Source organism: Podarcis gaigeae (assembly GCF_964106915.1).
Source record: "Podarcis gaigeae genome assembly, chromosome: Z".
In the NCBI taxonomy this organism is placed as follows: Eukaryota; Metazoa; Chordata; class Lepidosauria; order Squamata; family Lacertidae; genus Podarcis; species Podarcis gaigeae.
In genome coordinates, this window is record NC_139691.1 from 22,612,373 (window position 1) to 22,633,345 (window position 20,973).

At 40.8% G+C, this 20,973-nt stretch overlaps 1 protein-coding gene across 2 annotated transcripts in view; it reads left to right on the forward strand.

The window, feature by feature from the left end:
- NEXMIF (neurite extension and migration factor) overlaps nucleotides 1-20,973 on the forward strand; it is a 220,888-nt gene that overhangs the window by 189,577 nt on the left and 10,338 nt on the right. The gene's annotated exons all lie outside the window — the stretch shown is intronic.

Genomic DNA, 20,973 nt, shown 5'->3' on the forward strand with positions numbered 1-20,973 from the left:
AGTCCAGCATTCTGCTCTCACAGCAGCCAACTAGATGCCCTTTATGGGAAGCCTGCAAGCAGGAACTAAAGCTTACTTGTTATTGGGCGAGCTGGATATCTCACCTCCTCACTTTCTCCCAGTATTTCATGAAGAGCACACTTGAGAAAAGCGCCTGATGGAACGGCAGACACCCAGGCTGTGATTGGAGGCACTGCTCTTCTCGTGTGACACGTGTTGGTGATACCATTGCTGTCTTGCAACACTTCTTTAAACAGGCAGTGAGCAATAAGCAGACAGACACTTGAGCAAGCAGTAATGTGGTGGACAGAGCTGTGAGTAATCCCTGCCTTTTTTTTTCATTTCGCCAGCCTTATTTTGGAAGAACAGTTCTTGTAATTTTTAAGAAATGGGGGCGGGGAGTGGAAATTTTTGGCATTCTGCTGCAGACCATGCAAAGGTCTTTGAGTAGTTCCCAACTTTTGCTTTTGACCCACCCCTTTTGTAAGCTGCATAAGATGTTATGGGGGGAAGAGGAGTGAAGATGCCTCTTTTGTGCATATTATCACCTGCTGTCTAACAAATCCTGATGGAACTGAGCCACTTATCAAGCAAAAGTCTGGGACCTGATCCAAATGCTCCTGATGCAACCACCTTGCTGTAACCAAGCAGGTCTAGATTTACCCAGTGCCTACACAAGAGGCTGCATAGGAACCATATGTAGGATGCTTTTGGTTTCTTGGAGGAAAGGCAGGATGTAAACATAATAAAATTAAACTTCATTGAAAGAAACAAAAACAGCTCAGGACTAGTGATCACAGCAACTCTTCCCAGTAGGAAGACCCAGTAGGTCTTGCCCTGTTGAGGCTGTTGCAAGGACTGAAGACTCCCTGTCTTCTTCCATAGCCTGCCTCCACTCTGCCTCCCATCCTCCCTCCTCTGCAGCCTCCACTTCTGCCTAATTCTGCTCTCTGCTACAGCCTCTTCTTACTCACTAAACTCTGTTACCTCTTCAGCTTCCAACACCTCCTTTTCCTGGTCTGCTCCCTCTTCTCCTTCTGACTTCTCACCATTGTCCCAACACGTGGAGCCTTCTTCCCCAGGCTAAACGCACACATCTTGTATACTCAACACTTGTCTCCAGGTGTCCCATTGAGACAGCTTGATTCAGACCAGGTGAATCTTTGTGGAACCCTTGTTCATATAAGATTTTAACCTCTCCTTCCTCCAAGGACCATAATAAGCTTGGTTTAGAATGAGGAGTGTTGTAAATGCCCACATTTTGCTTTTGGGAAGCATGTCTGAGCCATACAAGTAACACCTATGTGCATAATAGTAAAAGTGTGTGGCTATGGGCTTTGGTTTAATGGATTTTGCCGTGTCCTTGTGTCATTGAAGAGCTGCCCTGCTGATATATGAGGTGCTACAAGCCATTTCCCTCCTTTTCTCAGTTTGAGCTTTTGAATTCTGTAAGAAGGGCTTTTTAAGTGCAGGGATAGATTTTTATAGTAATCTCATTTTTATGGTGGTCTTGTTGATTTATGGCAGAGTAATAAATGAAAGGAGGCAATGCCCAGCATCCTTCCACAATTCTGCCATGTAGCTAGTTTATAAATATGATTCTTAATTAGAGAGCGCAACTTCACCCTGTGCAGCAGATCCACATAGCAGCAGAGTTGTGCTAAAAGGTGACCCATCAAAGAGGCTCTTTATCATGCCACTTAAGCATCTTTGGTTCTCTTCTCCATTGCCCACTCTGGGTACCATAAATGAGCTGGTGCTCTTCAATTATGACGGCACTTGATCTCATGTGCCCTATTGTACCCCACTTCCTTCCTTTCAGACTAGCAAAGCTTTAGCCACTTACATGTAGTCCCAGAAAGAAGCCACTGCTCTGTTTCCACCTAAGAGAGCTCTTTGTGTAGGTATATTAAAGGAGGTGGACATATGTTACCCCACCCCTGTTTTAGCATGTCCCTTACTTGCTGAAGGTGTAAAGCCAAGAACTGTAGCTCAGCACATCTGCTGCAACACACACTTTGCATGCAGAAAATCACCAGCATCTCCAGGTAGAGCTAGGAAAGTCCTCCTGAGTGAGACGTGGAGAATCATAATGCAGAGCTAGAAGGTCCTGTGATTTGACTTGGCATAAGGCAGTTTTTTATGTTCTTATGCAAAGGCTGGCGTAAGAAAAATATGAGAAAATTAAAAGGGATACTGAGCCCTGGCAGGGTTTGGAAGAAGCTTGCCAACAGGGGTTGGACGCAGACAACGAGAGCAGGAAATAAATGGAAAGAGCAGGAATGGATTTCTACAGTCATGGGTTGAGAACTCTTGTTTTGGAGAACAAATGCAACTAGAGGTGTCATTCAGCACCCTGGACAGAGCACAAGCAAATGTCCTAGCTCCGCATGAGCCTTTGTAGATCTCTTGGGTCTGACTGGTCCTTCCATTACCCTGAAGGAAGTTGTGTATGCTAAATATATTCATCAGGCCCTCCCTCCCTCCTCTCTGCTCCTTGGATTTCGCCAGGTAGGAAAAAGAAGCTGTTTTGCTGTCCTGAAGGCTAGCCATTTCTGCATTGCTTTATCTTTACCTCCACTTTAGCTGCATCACTGCCTCCTAGCCTCCCCTTGTGGTTTATCTGAATCCTCCATCCATCCTAGCCTGACTTGTTTCAAATGGGGTCAAAAACCCGCAAGAAGCAGACCAGTGTGGCACACTGTGTTCTGTGCCATTCCTCTTGTTGGCACTAAATAATGCTATAATATGTAGTAGACATATTTAAATTTAAAGAAAATGGGCAAACGTGTTTAGAAAAGGCATTAAGGGGGAAAGGTGCATAATTTAGTCATATATAAATCATGCTTGTTAAAGCTTATTAGGATTTTATTTCCTTGTGGTTTAATTCCTGCCTTCCATAGGGCTATGTGCTTCTATTCATCTAATCAAGCTTTTAAAAGGCAGCTGTTGGTTTAAAGATCAAAATACTTTAAAAGAAAAAAACCCAACAACAACTGGAACAGGTTAAAAATCTAATTTACTTTTCACCACTGATGCTAATAGATTATATTTCCACTTCATTGGGTTGGGAGAATGAATATTGGGCTGATTATTCTTCTTTTGATGCTTGTCAGTTTCTATCCAGAATCACTTCGAAGCACTAGGCTGTAATTTGGGCTTTGAAACTGAAAGTATTGCAGAGAATTTTTAATTTTTTTAGGGGTGGGGACTGGGGACTGAGACAGATTTTGATGGTGTGTGTGTGTATTGTATATATTTTGAAGCTGATGAGCAGCTCAATACACAACTGCAGTCTGTAAAAGCTGGTTGTGGATGTTGAGTGCTGCTTAGTTTCTGCAAAGCAAAGCTGTCCTCCTGTCTCAGGCCACAATATATGTTGCAAGGCATCGCTTTTAACATGAAAAGTAACAGAATAGAAACCTGTCTTAAACCAAGTCAGAACCTTGGTCCATCAGGGGGTGTGACAATCCCAGACCTATCTGGAGATGCCAAAGGTCAAACCTGGGACCTTCTGGAAGCAGTGCAATGTGCTGTGTTCATTCCCTACAGGTAATGGTTCAAAACCTTCAAAGCTCCTAACATATATCCTGAATCTTTCCCCTCATCTTTAGTTGGTTAGGTGATTTTTAAATGTAAAAATCAGTCAGAGAATAAATGGGTTAAGAACCTCCCTCCAGCTCTGCTGAAGTTTGCTGCCTCTCACATGTGCTTCTCATAAAATAATAACAACAACAATCAAGGAAACGTACCTGACTAAATGCCATATGTCACCTGAGTTTGGATGGGGGGACTCTGGGAACCTTCTTCATATAACTCTGAACTTCTTGGGTGGGGGGGGGGAGGTGCAATTAACCTTCCTCAACCTAGTCATTTAGTTTGAGTGGGTGGCAAGCTGGCACCAGGTGGAGTAGAGAATAAACAGTGGCCTGGTGTTCAAGATGACAGAACTGGCTGTGCCAGGTCACCTGCCCTGCACCTGTTGCCCTAAGGCAGAGTTTCTCAAACTTGGGTCTCCAGCTATTTTTGGACTACAACTCCCATAATCCCTAGCTAGCAGAACCAGTGGTCAGGGAGGATAGGAATTGTAGTCCCAAAACAGCTGGAGAGCCAAGTTTGGGAAACCCTGCCCTAAGGTATGGTGGGGGCGCTGTCCCATCCTCAAATGTGTGTTCAGCCAGCTTCTGCATTTAGAGCAAGGAGAGGACTGTCTTTTTCCAGCCTTCTCCAGCCTGGTGCCCTCCAGATGTTTTGTACTACAACTAACTGCAACCGTGTTGGCTAGGACTGATAGAAGTTGTGGTCCAAAATATCTTCCCCTGTTAGGGAAGGCTGGGACAGGTTCTTGGCAGTAAATGTGTTGTGAAAACGTCTGCTCTGAAATACCTCAGGGTTGCTTCAGATTCCATTCACATCAGGGATGGGGAACTTTTGGCCCTCTAGATATTGCTGAAGTGAAACTCATGCCAGCCTCAACAAGCATGGCCAATGGCCAGAGAGGACAGCCATCATAGTTCAGGAACATTTAGAGGAACTGAAGTTTCCCTACTCCTAGTTTACACATAATGGCTTTAGTCGAAACCCAAGTGTGTGCAGCTGCCTGAACTGCATGCATATAAGATCAGGTAGTTATTCTGAATAGTACAAAAAGGCTATTCAAGAGAGGAGATTAAATCTGGCTTCCTGGTCCCCATCCCAAAGTGATGATTTGTGCTATTCTGAATTCTGTAGCTTGGTAGTAGAGCACATGCTCTGTGTACAAGAAGTCCCAGATTAAACCCCTGTTATTAATAATAATATATTTATTTTCCGCAACATCCTTCACCAGCAGGTCCCATGGTAGGTTATGGCAATCTAAAATTCAGAATTGAAAACAATTGATACAAATTACAGCTGCAGGAATAGAGTTGTCTCCCAGGATTTTGGGGAAATATAATTTCTGTATAGATGTCAGTAGCACGGGGAAAACTATATGGTCTACTGTTGGATTCCAACGTCCCATAAGCCATAGCCAGAAATGCCAATGGTCAGAGATGATGGGAGCTGAAGTCCAACAACACCTGGAGAGCAGACCATAGTGAGCTAGTTGGACTTATGGCCTGACTTGATGGATGGCACATCTCTCCCCTCGGCCATGCTCCATAATAGATATTATGGGCTGGATCTGTTTGGGCTTCTCTCTACCTGCTGGTAGCCACAGTAGCTGTGCTCTGCCTCCATGGTCAGAAGCAGTCATGCTTCTGAATAAAAGTTGCAGGGAACCACAGGAAGGGAGAGGGTTCTTGTGCTGGTGGACCACTTTGGGAAGATGGTGGACTAGATGGGTTGTTGGTCTGGTCAAGCAGGCCATAGCCTGTGATCTAGATCTGAGTGGGCATATAGGGTGTAGAATGTGAAGTGATCAGTTAGTGATTTCCCCATGCTATGATGATTATTCCAAAAACAGGTGTTTGAGTGTGGGTGTATGCACAGCTGAGTGTCAGTTCCTTGTGATAACATGCAGTTTATGTGATTCTGCATGTTTTTTTCAAACCTTATAATCACGAAAATCAGAGCTTTTGTTGTTTTTTTCACAGGGGGAGGGGAATCAAGAAACCTCAATGCAAGAATGTCAATAGTTGATAGGACACTTGTAAAATGATAAACATTTTTATTGTGCTACTATGCTGCATAATAGAGACAGTTTCAGGAATTCCATATTAAATTAACTTCTATTTTTAAAAAACGATATCTTCCCCCTCCCCCCTTTGCTTCCCTTTATAGCATCATTAGAGGGCTTTTGGTATTATTAAATATTGACTTATTTATATATTGCACCAATATATTTAAATGACTCAAGGCCATCAATCAATACACATAGCTTGTCTATGTAAAAACACGCTATGATCAGTGATACTCCTTTTCAAACACCCACATTCGTTTGGATCTGTTTGTTGTACCATCTGTTGTGCCTTCTCATAAATCAGATCTTTGTAACAACCATTGCCTTTTAGTGTGTGTAGACATTGTACTCTGCAGCACATGCTGGCAACTTGTAGCCCATGTATGGGTGCATGCGTGCTTTGGGGGTCTTCAGTATGGGCTGTGGAGGTGGCCAAGTAGTCCCTGATCCTTAAACGGTGCCCTTCACAACCCATCACATTTCCCCTGCCTCTCTCCCAGCAGAGGTCATCATACAAGGCTACCAAAGCAGTTTCTGTGCCAAAACAAGGTCTAAACCCCAGTTGAAATGGATCTAGAAAACCAATTTCCTCCAAGTGCACCTGGATGTGGTCTGCGACAACCTGTTCAACAACCTTGCCCAAGGAGGGGAGATTAGCAACTGGCCGGTAGTTACTTAGCTTTTCCAAGTCCAGGAAAGGTTTTTTGAGGAGTGGTTTTTCCACTGCCATATGAAATTACATTTTAACTATATTCAAAGTCTTGGTGCAGCACAGGGAGGGGGAGACACCAAATTATGACAGAGAATATGGATGTACTAAATACCCAAAACAGCTCAGTTGTACCGTTTTTTTCTGCCTTTGCTCTCTCCACTAATCTTGTAATTTCAGTAGCCACAGCAAAAAGGTGAAATCCTGGCTACATGAATAAATATTTAATCTCACTTTCCAGTGGCAGACTAGTTCTGGCTTTTGAATGAAATGATGCCACATAAAGGATATTTCTTTCTCCCACCCCTCATATTTTTTCCAGTTGAGTATCCAATGCAAAGAAGATAATGTGAAGGTATATTTTCAGCGCAGATAATAAACACAAAGCCATCTTTGTTTGCAGTGCTCCCTATGAAATTTAATGTGGATTGACAATTCCTAGTAGCATTCATTTATTTCTCCTCTACCCCACCCCCCATTACAAGTGTTAAAGAATATTTCCAGTGGTGCAGAGAAGAATGCACTTTATGCATATGGGCTCTTTACTCTCAGACACAAGACCTGAAGATTCAATATGGAATTTTCTGGTCAAAATTGTTTATCGTTGTTAATGCCTAATGAGAAATCTGGACATTGTGATAACTAGGACAAACCCGCAGCAGCCAAACCAGAGTTCCTTTTTCTCACAATACTCTCTGATTAAAATCATTATAGTAACTAGTGGCAACACTACAGTTAATCTTGATCTGGCACTTCTCGTTGGACTGCTACTTGGTTCAAGCTGTCAGTCCTTGTGCAGCTGAAATACAGTGGTGCCAAAATGGTCTCAGTCCGCTGGGCCATTATATTTTAAAAGGCTCACTTTTTAAAAACAAACAAACACCCTCTTCTAAAATACTCAAGATATAATCCTTGGTGTTTCTATAGCTCCGTTTAAATAAAAATCTGTTGTGGCGATACAGTAATAACAGAGAAACAGAAGGCTGATATAACAAAGAACTACAAAATCTATACAGCAGATATTTTGTAAACTGGTAACTAAACATAATACAGGTCCCTTTTATGTCAAGGGTGTGGGGGGGTTAGCCCTGAAAGAAATATTAGGATATATATGAATGACTTAACCAAATTCACTTATAAGCAGTAGGCCATGTCCCTTCTTACTTTCATATGTAGTAAAACAAAGTATTATTGCAACTTGTAATTTATGTGTCAATTTTTCTAAGTCTACTACTTTTTTCTAAGCTATGTCCCATACCAATAAGTATGTTTGGCTCTAGCTTGGGCTTTCCGAAAATGGGTTATATTAACCCTGGCAGCAATTAATAAATGAAGAATTAACTAATGTGCATATTTAAGGCAGCCTCTTCATAAATGGACAATAATGCAAATTGGGAGGGGACAGTATGACAACCCATAATTGCATTAATTTCTCGAAAAAAACAGTGGACCAAAAGTTTTGAACCTTCACGCAACTCCCGCCACAAATGGTAATGCGCTCCAATATCAGAACATCCACGTTAATGTTTTGGGAGGGTGGATGCATCAAAACATGGCGTTCATCTGGGAATCATTTACTATTTATATACTGTAGAGTGATTTCTTTGTATCTTGCCTAAATGATATGAAAATGAAGTTTAAGCCACTTTTTTGCCATAAGTATTTTTCAAGTATGTAGAGCATCAGGCTCTTAATCTCGGAGTTGTGGGTTTGATCCCCACGTTGGGCAAAAGATTCATACATTTCAGGGATTGGACTAGATGACCCTCAAGGATCCCTTCCAACTCTACAACTCTATGATTCTACGTTCCAGTCCAGATCTTGCAGTAGCTCCATGACAGTCTTAGACCTGTCTGGCCATTAGGTTCATCTTAAAAGTAAAAATGTATTTATTTTAAAAGTTTATGTATTTAGAATATGTATATTTTATTACCACCTTTAAAGGTGATGGTAATTAAATTCTCAAATTCAGTTAATTTATAGGTGGCAGCAGTTTGGCTGGCGTTTTTTTATTTTATTTTAAAAGGTGGAAATTTAGCGCCATAACAACCATGGAACATTAATGTTTCTTAATTTGTGTTTCCTTTCCATCTCCATACTAGAAGCATTCTCAAAATAAAATTTGCATATTTATTAAAGTTCCCTGACCCTCCCCTGTTATAATATTATATGTGGTTCTTAGTATAAAAAAGGGGGTGGAAGGCAATTGAGAATGTACTAGAGCTATTAATGTACATTTTCTGTTCCAGCATTGAAACATTGTTTGTAAAAGGCCTGTTTTTGAACCATATACCATTCTCTCTAGATCCTCTTTTGGAAAATTAGAATACGCTAAAGGGAACCCAATCTCTATTTTCTCAGCCTCTATATGGGTCTATTGTTTATCATACCAATTTAAGTATATGTCTCAATTGAGAGGCCAAATAACATAATTCTAAATTAGGCAAACCCCCATCCTCTTTCTTTAATAGAAAAATAAAGCAATTTATTACCAACCCTTGGTCTCTTTTGTGTAAAAATAAAAGAATTAATTTTCTCTGCTACCTTTGCAGCTGTTCTGAAGAGAGCCATACAGGGAGACTTTGAAAAAGATAGGTAATTTTAGGAAGAACAATACAATCTATCAAGTACAAAATAGGTTCCCATTTCCCATCTTTTAATATCTTTATTTAATAAAGACCATGTTTTATAAAAATTATCATTAAAAAATCTTATTAAAATTCATTGTGATATATGCACCCAAATATCTCAAATGTAGATGACACAATTTAATTTGGAGGAATACTGATACCTTATTCTGGATTGAAGGAGGGACATTAAAGCACATTACTTCAGATTTTGGAAAGTTGACCCACGGACTCCCTTAAATGTGCATATCAATCCATCTCTCATTTTAAAAACCTTCCACAGGAGTGGGAGGTGGTAACCATTATATAGTCTGCATAAAGACCCAGAACATAGGAAGGTTAATATGAATACCCAGGTGATGCATATAAGCAGTTCCATTGCTCAAATAAACAGAAAGGGAGAGAGAGGCCAGACTTGTTTTGCCCCCTGTTGGATATCCATCAGTTCTGATTTATTATTAGTCTGAATTGTTACTTTGGAAATAGAATAGATATGCTGAATTGTTTTAATAAATTTGGGGCCAAATTGCATCCTTTCCAAAGCTTCAAACAAAAATTTCTACTCCAGGCAGTCAGAGGGCTTAAATAATTACAGTGGTACCTCGGGTTAAGTACTTAATTTGTTCCGGAGGTCCGTTCTTAACCTAAAACTGTTCTTAACCTGAGGTACCACTTTAGCTAACGGGGCCTCCTGCTGCTGCTGCACCGCTGCTGCACGATTTCTGTTCTCATCCTGAAGCAAAGTTCTTAACCTGAGGTAATATTTCTGGGTTAGCGGAGTCTGTAACCTGAAGCGTATGTAACCTGAAGCATATGTAACCTGAGGTACCACTGTATTGTAAGAGGGGAGCCTAACTACCTGGAGTGAAAAAATAATATTCAATAATTTTCTAAATGGGTCAGCAATGTTCTGAAGTGGGACTAAACCAGCTAGATCTGAACTAATTAATTTATGCAAATAGCTTTTAATTCTATCCACCCAAACAGCTTAATATTCATGATTTGTCAATGATACTGGATTGTATGATTTCACCAACAGGGGGTCCTTGTATGATTTGGGTATAGTTACTATTTTTGACTCAAGCCATGTTGTGGGTAAAGATGCCACCTCCCAGATATCATTGAACAATCAAAGAAAATAAGGCATCAAAATCCTTAAATTGTTTATAGAACAATTTGTAGAGGCATCCGACCCAGGAGCTTTACTTGAATGTAATCTTTTTAGCACCTGAGTTATTTCTATGGAGGACATATTACTGTTCAAAAAGGATGCATCTTCCTCAGTTATTGTAAAAAGTTCTTAATCTGAGCAGTATCTGGGTTTGTGGAGTTGTAGAAGGAAGCAAATTCTGCGGAAATACCTTTAGGGGTGTATTTTTTCCTTCCATCCTTCCCCCTGATAGATTATACTGTATTATTATTTTTTGCTCCTGACATTGATTGGCTAGAAATCGTGATCCTTTCCATCTGAATTCAGTATATATTTCTTTAATAAATAGCAAGAATATCAACCAACCAATAATTACACGGAGACCCTGTAGATACATTCCAAATCATTACTCTCCATAACTAGGTCAGGTATCAGCAGCTTGAACCAATCAATAACAAAGGAGGCTAAATCTTTAAGCTCTGCACCCTCCAGGTTTGCCCTTCAGACTATGTCCTCAACTTCTTTGAGCTTGCATCTCAAGATGCATTGTACTTGCTTCTTGTGCCTGAGGCCCATTTCCTTTGCAGAGTTTGCCATCTCAGTGAGCATGTTAAGTCTTGCACTTAGTCACCCAGCTGTCCTCCATTACAGACATAAGTTGTTTCCATGTCTCTTGGACTATGTTTCTCATGGAGGGCAGCTGGGTGGCAAACTCATCCATAAGATTAGGATCGCCATTTCATGCAGAGTCTCCCTCATTTTATAAAGTGTATCCCATATTAGGCACAACTTGCAGTTGATCTTGCGGTAGGCCTCTGTTGTGTTTACCTTTATCTTGTGGTTTGAAGAAGGCAGAGAGGTTATTTGTTTTCCGTTTGTTGAAGTCCACTGGCACTCCAAAACACAGGGAAATGCTGTGATTTTGGAAATAAGTACCACATCAATTTGTTATAGGGGGTTACTTCTGCTGTTCAAGAGAGCTGTAAAGCTATCTTCTTCAGCACTGGCTATACCCTTAATTGTGTTTAGCCTCCAAATTTCAAAATTATCTAATATTCAAGCCCTTGGAAACAACTAGGGATGAAGAAATGTGTCAATTTCAGTTCCCCCCAGTTATTCTGTTATTATCGGCCTTAGTTGCAGGGCATTTTTCAGCTGGAACTCACCAGAACTCGGTTATGGCACCTCTCAGGTGGGCACCATTGCCATTATAAGAGAACAAAGGAGGTGTTCATGGTGAGTTCCAGCACCTCTTTCTCGAGAAAAATAGCACTTGCTTAGTTCGTTTTGCAAACCACCATTCTGAATGCTTTTTATAGGGTAGGTTGGGAAGGGAGCACTGGGAATAAAACCAAGGGAACATGCCCCCCGAAAGATTTGGGAACCACTGAGCTAAAATATGCAGCTGGAAGTAGTTCCTGATACCCAGTTCCTTATTGAACACTCAACTAAGGGAATTGCCTGAACAAGAAACACAAATTTACCTAACTTTGAGCATTAGAGTGCTGGGCTACTCCAGTTCAGGCAGTGCATACCTTATCTTTCTTATTCCTAAATCTTGGCCTCTTGCTCACTGTGCAAGAACCAAGTTTTAAAATGGAGGTGATGCTGGTGTGTACTGTCTCCAGTTCATGGTTTTCTAATTTTCAGGTGGAAAGCTTATTTATTTAGGGATGTAATGGTGTGTAAATGTCAGCTTCTTACTCTGGCTACCCTTAAGTAAAGAACTGGGAATCAGGGACCAACTTTGGCCTCATAGCAAGCTTTGACTCCAGTCAGGATGCGTCCAGTAAGGGCTTTAATGTCAGGCCAATCCTTCCGTATAGAGAGGAGAGACTACAACTGCCGGATCTATTGTTTGATGGGGCTCTTCAGTTCCATTAGATGACTGCTGAAGTCTGTTCTTGAGATATGCCCTCTTTTGGTGAGCTGCCCTATTTTTTCACGAGTGCTTCTTTTTTTTTGGCTAGAGCTGGATAGTAATTCTGAACCGGTAGCATCTATATCTGGCTGAAAGTAGCACCTCTTGCGGAGGCTTTTCTTTCCTGCCAGCCTGTTTCATGGCAAATAAAAGATGGATGTCAGAAGGTCAAGCCATAAGGTAACACAGAGGCTTAGAGTGAATTTTGTAGAGTCCTTTTGCAATTTTTATTACAAACCCCCACAAAGAACAAGGTTGTCCTTTAAAATACAAAAGCATACACGTTCCTGAAAAGCACTGAAACACCCGAAGTGAATTTGCAGCTTAGCAACTCAGGTAAATATCTCCATAATTCTTCATCCTGCTTCTTTTATTACATTTTCAGACACATTGTGGGTAAGTGACTGTCCACACATGTGCTTTACACTGAGAATGGGCTTCACTATTGCATTAGGATTTGTTTTCTTTTCAGCTTGATATGAATGTTTACATGTCTTTGAGTTGTATATAATATATTGTTTCATTCCACATTATGGGCCCTCTGGGAGTGTATATTATATATGTGACATTGCTAACACTAATAATAATGTTTGTATAATTGATTTTTATTTAATTAGTTTAACTAATTGAGATGTTCAGTTTGCAAAGGTAAACACTACTTATTGCCTTTGCCATCACAACAATCCTGTAAGGGAGGTTGTTGCCATTCCCATTTTACAGGTGACAAACTGAGACTTTCCCAAGACCACATAATGAACCCCAGGCAAGAGGCTCGAAGCCACAATCAATGTGGGGAAATTTCCAGGCAGTAACTGCTGCCAGTCATAATATCTGTTAGTGCATCCCTGTTACGTATTACTGAATAACAATAAATTTAAAACATTTAGATAGCAGGAAAATTAGGGTTAGGGGGCTTAGTTAATAAGTTAATTAACAAAGGGAATGTTTGAGCCAAAGTTAAGCACTTTTATGTTTCATTACTTTCACTGGGAGTGATTAACATGTGTGTTTCATAAACCAAAAGCAACAGAGTGCTTAGCTTTGGTTGCTTTGTGCCTTAAATCTTTAAGTAATCACATTTGCTTTGTTTATTTGAGATGGTTCTGAATTTTGCCCTAAATCAGGTCCAGAGGGCAGCTTACAAGAAAATAAAAGCATAATAAAAAATAAAATTTAAACTTTTTTTTAAGAACCGTAGGAAAGGTTAGCTGTTGATTGTCCAACTGTGTCCTTTTCTCCTGACTTAATGTGCCCCCATTTCACCCTGTCCAGTAGGCATAATGTGCCTGTATAGACCATATAAAGGTGGGTTTTTTTATGCACATCTGTCTGTAACAGCAGCAGGAATCTTACCAGCTTCACTGTAATTGCACAATTTTCATGGCTTGTTTTCATCTTTAGATTTCCACTGCAAATAATAATAATAATAATAATAATAATAATAATAATAATAATGCTTGCCAATCACCTTGCTCTAGATGTGTGAGGCGGAATACCCCCCCATAAAACATTTGTGAGAGTGGGCTGTAAAAGAAATCTGGTTCACAGCTTCAACTATTGGTGCAGTATTTATACAAAGTGGAACACCAACTGTCGTATTCTCACCCTGCCCTCCAGTAAGTCTCACAGGCCTTTTAACCGAGGAGAGGGGAACAAGAATATATGTCTAAAAGGCAGTTTGAAGAGATCAAAGTCCTAGGTGGACTTCGTTAAGTACATTGATTCTGGGTGAGTGAGTGAATTCTGCCACAGTGAAAGAGAAAGGGAAGGAGAAAACACCCAGCCCCCTCACCTGGTGAGAAACTGTAATTAAGGATGTTGTATTGTTCATTTCCCCATCATAGCTGACTCTTCACAGGATCCTTTCCCAGCAACTATCATATTAAAGACAGCCTCTCCCTCTCTCTTTCGTCTTGTCTACAGAGACAACGGTAGATATTAAATAGTCTTTTCTGGGTGTTCCTCAGTTTAATGGGTATTGGCATTTCAATATTTATTTTTCATGGCATAACCTCCACCATTTCTCTGATGAAAATAGGGACATCCTAAGGAAAAGTGACCCGGAAGTGTCTCCAGACAGCGCTGGCCCCTGGCCTCTTGAGTGAGATGGGCGCACAACCCCAGAGTCTGTCAAGACTGGCCCGTACGGGCAGGGGTACCTTTACCTTTACCTTTACCTTTAAGGAAAAGCAGGACATTCCACGATCAAATCAGAAACCAGGACAACCTCTGTAAATCCCAGAAAATAGGGACACTTGGAGGGTCTGTCATGGTACCTGACAAGAAAGCTAAGCACAGCCTGCTCTCATCAGAGGGCATGAATAAACAGTGATGTAACTTAAAGTCAAAGAGCACATAAGGAAAACTAGCAAAAATTATGCCCTTCTTGATGGTATCATTCTTTCACCCTGTTAGCATATAATACTAAAGCAGAAGCATGGCTTTGTGAGAATGAGCAAGCATGTAAGAACCCAGAGGCAAAATCAAGGCTGCCTGAATCATCCCCCACTTCTGCTGCTGCCACACTAACCAGAGCTAAACCATGGTTTGGCTTAGTGTTATGTCCAAACCCAGGTTTGTGGTTTGTCTTCCCCAAATCATGAGTGCTAAATCCAGAACACACCTTGGTTTCAGCCAGAAACTTGTTTGGGAGTGAGATAAACCATGACCTTAGGTTCCCATGTAACAGTAAGCCAAACCATGGCTTAGCTCTGGGTAACATGTTGGCAGCAGAACCAGGGAAGGCATAAAAGACATGTTTTCTTTGTGTGTCTACAAAGCTTATTTGCTAAGCCACAGTTTGGCTTTGCATTATGAGTGAACCAGGCTTTTCTGTGGCTCCAGTTCTGCCTAAAACCAAACAAAGATTATCAGAAATTCTAAATAACTGTAGCTTTCACTTTTATTATCATTATACTGTGAAAACAGTGTTGCACAAATTTCTATTGCTTTGTGTTTTGTGCTCATTTTTACTGAGAAATTGGTTCTGTAGTTGCCCTTAAGTGAGCAAAACTGTGATGAATTAACTAATGTCAGATGTGGAGCGTTGATCAATTTATTATCTTTGCTGTAGTATTGCCCATTAGGGTTTCCTCTGTTTGTTTCTACCCTCCTCCCTTCTGTGTTTGCTGGAGCCTTGGGCAGAACCAGAATCGTTCTAATGAAACAATTAGAGCTGAGCCGCTCAATATGCAAAAGCGAGTACCTCCAGCACAATGTGATTAATGCCTTTGTACATAGGTGTTCCCCTTACCCACCCCAGAATCTTTTCTAGGTAAGAAGAGTGGTGAGATGCCACTGCTTTCATCCTTATTTAGATAGGAAAAGAAATTCACAACCCCCCTAAAACAGTGGTGGGCGTTGGGCCTTAAAATTTCAGTGACACCAAAATTTGGTGCCCCCTCTTGCCTTCCGTAGTTTATCATTGTTGTGGTACCCCCTGCAATACCCTCTTGGCTTGGGCCCCCAGTGCAGGCGAATCGGTCGTACTCCCTTAAATCTGCCTCTGCCTAAAATCTATTATTTGAATAGATTTAAGTCTTTAGCGTGCAAATACAACAAGGAGAGAGAGTGGTTTCAAGGCCAATGATGTATCGGTGTTAGCTGTCAATATTCCTGAAGCCTCTTGCAACCTACTGGTGGTATAATTAGAAAGGGACTCTGAGGCTGCTTGCTAGATCATCTGGTAGCCTCTCACTCACCACCAACACAAAAGTGCAGATGCTGTGCTGGCCAAGGATGCATCTGAGAAAGCTGATAGCCTTCTGCCCAGCTCTGTGTTGACAGCACACACAGCCCTTTACCTCCGGCTTATGGAAGATAACAAGGTTAAGCACAGCAGAGTTTTGATCCAGAAAAAGGCTCAACACACCTTTCTTAATTCATTGGAGGCAGAGGTGTTGGAGCTTTCTGACCGAGTGAAGCTAGGCAGGATAGTCAGACGGGCACCTTCGTTTGAGACATTCACTCCATTCTTTTCCGAGGAAAACAGGTATGTGTGTTTGATAACAAGGGTGAAGGCAAAGACAACATTTTGCAAGGTAGTGGAGCTGATTTTGGAAGCATTTTGCCGCAGTCAGTTTACTTTTTCCTTCCAAGGAGTAAATTGTCCAGAGGACTCCCTGGCAAGTCAATTATTTGGGACATTTTAGTTGGCCCCATTAATGTTATTGCCCAGCTGTGCGTTTTGCAGTTACCTTCATTATGATATAATGACTTGTTTCTGATTTCTCTTGGATTCAGTACCAGCATTCACTGATATTCCTGGAGAGGATGGAGGTGGACCAGGAGCCATACAATGTAGTCAGACACTTCTGAAGCCAGAGATAAATGGGAGCTCTTGGCTTATACAGCTGAATTTCATGGGTGAATAATTCAGCCCACAGAAAAATGCTTCAGCCGCAGTGTGACATCTCCCGCCAGTGATTATCCAAGATTTAAGCAAACATGGCTTTCCCTGGGAGTTAGGAAAGATGTCCAGATAGTGTCTTCTTCTTTTTTTGCCTTTGGTCTCCTTAAATACTTTTGTCATTAACATTGTTACCAGGATACAGGTTTAAAAAGAAAGCCGCATATGCCTTACAAGTGACTCTTCCAAGCACAGAACTTTGCACCTTACAAATCAGAGTTTAAAGTATGACTGAACTTGATTTATTTTAAAGAGGCAATTAAACGATACATCTTTATGTCTAATGATGACACCTTCAGCTAATTGGGTGAATTGCTAATGTGCAAATTTGTGCACACAGCTGAGTGGGAATTATTTTATTTCTTTTTAAATCAGCCCTCCAAGCCAAATTTGGCAGGTTGGCTGTGCATGCAAGGAAATAATGGAAGGGAGGTAGTGGCTCTGATCCAACAAAGTGCTTGCATACAAAGATGCAGCCAAGACTGCCTGCATATAGCAAAAGGCTGTAATTCAAACATTCAGCTATTTGCCTCCTGAGCAGCTGGCCTGCAGGAATCTAGCTTTTTTGTTTGTTTGTTTATTTGCAAGGGCCAGTTGCATAGAGTTCTGGCTGTTGGTTCAGGCTGGAAAACTGCACATCTAGTCCCCATTTACACTCAATATTACCTGCCCAGTATGGGATAAGAGTATGGAACCCACCTATGCCAAGCTAATCTGCTGCGTCACAGATTCTAGGAAATTACTACGGTGTTTGGAAGCAGTGATGGGTTGGATGTTGGCAGACAAAACAGAGGTGATTCTGGCAATTGGAAAAGCCCATCTGGAAATTCACCTTGTTTGGGCTGATGATGCACTCACTCTGAGATACCAGGTTCACAATCTGGCAATGTGTATGGACCCAGCCCAGTTCCTAGAGAGGCAGGTTGTGACTGTGGGCAGGACTGTGTGTGTTCAGTTGCAGTTGGTGTGTCCACTGTGAACCTTTCTAGAGAAGTCAGATCTGAGCACCATCACACAGCTTCGGTTGTGTCCAGCACAGCTGGTGCTAGCATCTGGATTCCCTGGCTAGCTGCCAGGGTTCCAGGACTTGACAGGGCCCCACCTGTCCCTGGGGGTGCATAACCAAGCGGTGGGATGTGAAGAGCCACCATCTTAAATTTTCCAGAATGCATCAGAGCCTCGATGATGTTTTTGCTCCAGAAAATTGTGGGAAATTGAAAATCCAGTGCAGATTATAGGGGTAGCTACCAGGTGCCAATCAGAAGAGTCCCTGAAGATGCACACAGAGGGTACAGTGCCAAGGGCCCCAAAGCATAGATCCAGCCTTGGCATCCAGGCTAGACTTCTGTGAGATTGAGTCCCCTAATTATACTGGGGGTCTGCATGCAAGCAACTGCCTTTGTTAGTTCAGAAGTCTGCACCAACCTGGGAACATCTGGGAACTGGGCTACCAGCACCGCCCCACTATGTGGTAATTGCATGATGTATTATTTATGCCTGAAAGGGAATGGAGGGTATATTTGGTTTAAGATGTTGTCAACATGCTGCATCAAAACTGAGCAAAAATTGCTTGTGGGTGAGGTGTATATCTGGTGTGCATTGCAGAGACTTGGGCACGTGAGTGTGTGTGTGTGTGTGTGTTCTTACCCAGCTTTTACAACTGGCCCGTGGAGCACAGGTCTGAGGGCATAGGGATGAAGAGAGGGCATGGCAGTAGCTCATAAAAACTCCATCCTTCTCACCAGGAGGCCAGTCCATTTGGGAGATGGATTTGGTGGTTTGTACTCGGTGCTGGGAGGCAGAGACAGGACAGGGATCTTGTGGGTGGACTATCTACCCTGTTGCCCAAACACCTTCCTGACTGAGCTGGCAAAGGAGGTCTTTGGCATGGTGTTGGGGAATCCTAGGACATTAGTTCTGGGGGACTTCTGTATCCAAGATAGGCTCTCCTCTGTAGTGACACCAAGACTATGGACCTCTCACTCAGAAGAAGCTCCTTAACGCAGCCTCGCTCCGTGTCTTTAGATGGCTGCATAAGACAGTTGTTGTTTTTCCAAGAGGTCTTTGGCACTCCCTGGTGGTTAGTGAAGAATTGCTTGTTCATGACATGATTGCCTTTTTACTCTGCTTAGTGGGCATTGCACAAAATAGTTTTAAATAGGATCACTTTCTTCCATACTTTCCATGCATACATTGTTTGTTTGTTTGTTTGTTTGTTTGTTTGATTGATTATTAAAACTTTTAAAATATCTCTAAGCGGTGTATAGAAAACTGAAGCAATGACAACTTAAACAAAATATTACAAAAATACACCGTAGCATATAAAAAGGTTACATTAATACAAAGCCATACACATACATATATATGTCACTTCATTTTCCATCTGGCATCTCTCAGCTTCTGGGTTCTCACCCATGGTCCAGACAAACTCTCAGCTCACCCACAAAAGTCTCACAATAAGAAGAGTTTCTGGAAGCAGCAGACATCACATTAGTTTCTCGTGCTAGACTTGCTTTTTATGGGCAGGCCCAAGGTAGATGGTACTTCCTCAGGCTGTCCATAGCTGTGTCCCATTCAACTGCACTCTCCACACCCAGTTCCATGTGTAGCTCTTTCTTCATCCTCTGCCCTCTCCTCTTCCTCCTCCTCCTCCAGCTGCTTTTGGGTTTCTAGCTATATCTCAGCTACTATAACCTACACTTTTATGCTTTGTGTATATTATCTATGAACTGAAATTTCATTATCATTATTGAATTGCTATGAAGTGATTAACATGTAGCCAAGCATTTGAACCCTGTAAAGTTGTGCTAGTAGAATTCAGTGCAACTGCTTTCTGGGCACAATGCAAGGGATTGAGACCACAAACAATTCATAATGGATTGCTTCCCCTCACCTCCATTTGCATTCTTTCCTTTGCATTGAAATGAATGGGGTGGAACAACGTAGTGACAATGTAATTCATGTAACTTGGTTACATAAGTTACATAATTTTGCCAAAGCTGACAGCAAGATGAATAACATAGGTGAAAGACTAACTAGCAGAATGCAAACAGTACTACATGCAAAAAAATACAAAGCAGGATGGAATATGATGCCTTCTTGCATCCCTGACTCACCTTAGCCTCACCCCACCTGCTGTCAGGGTGGATAAAAATCAATGATTTTTTTAAAAAAATCAAAAAAGTTGGATTTTTTTTTGTTAAAATCATTTTTTTTAAATTTAAATCGGATTTTTAAAATAAAATGCTTTTGGAGGAAAAAAAACTTTCTAAAGATAGTTTTCTATTTAATTTACATTATAGTCCAAAGGCTATTCATCGGGAAATAAAGATCTGTTTAAACTTTTTCATGTGTGCTAAAACTCAGTCTAAGTTTTTTTTTTTAAAAAAGAAAGTCATTTAACCACATCGGTTAACAAACATGGATACATATGCTATAATGTTATTGTTTTAGTTTAATAAATTGTTTAAATTGTTGCTAAGGAAATGATTATTCTTCCAATAAATTACAGCAGAAAAGTTGTCCAAATATAAACAATAATGTCATAATTATCTGCCTATATATTTCTGATAGTATAATCAAATCAGTAATTTTTTATATAACTGTAAAAACTACTCTGAAAATTTATTATTCCAAAAATGAAAACTTCCTCTGGTTGTAAATATTAAGAGGATGCCAGCAAGGTTGAACCTTTCTGTAAAAATGATTTAAATCAGGTCTTACTGACTAGTGATTTAAATCATGATTTAAATTGATTTGATTTAAATCAAAACCACCCTTCCTGCTGTTGTTGCCATTTGATGCTTCTTTCACCATACTTTGATTCAGTTCCTTCCTGGTTTGCAGTAGTTGTTGTTTGCTACAACTGAAGCAATAAAGCATTTTTAAAATAAACTGCAGCTTCCCTCCAGACCAGAACGTGAACCCAGTCCAAACTATGGTTTCTGATTCTGGCTTGGAGACAAACTTTGGATAACAGTGGAAGCAAATAATATGCAACTTGAACCAATAACTGAGAAAATGAATTGGAGTTTGTAAAAAGAGATGGGATGGGGGAGTCTAAGGAACAGCCCCAAGGTAGGGATGGAAGAGAAATTCAATTCAGTTTAAAGGCAAACCTAGCTGACTCATACATTCTGAAACAATAAGCAAATCTAAACTTAGCCATCCCACAAAATTTGGATGTCTCCAAATTTTGTAATGTGGTTCTCCAGCCAAGTAATGTGTACTAAAATGTATATACTAGGCTAAAGTGTGCATAAAAATCCATATGTTAAGTGATGATAACATACAAAAAATGCATTATATTAGGGGAAACCATTTTGCAAAAAATCTGTGTATTAGAAGAAATTGTACACAAAAAATTGTATATAATGAATAATTTGCACTAAAATTCTGGTGATTTGTACATTCTGAAACAATAAGCAACAAATCTGTGTATTAGAGGAAATTGTAAAAAAAAAATGTATATAATGAATAATTTGCTCTAAAATGCT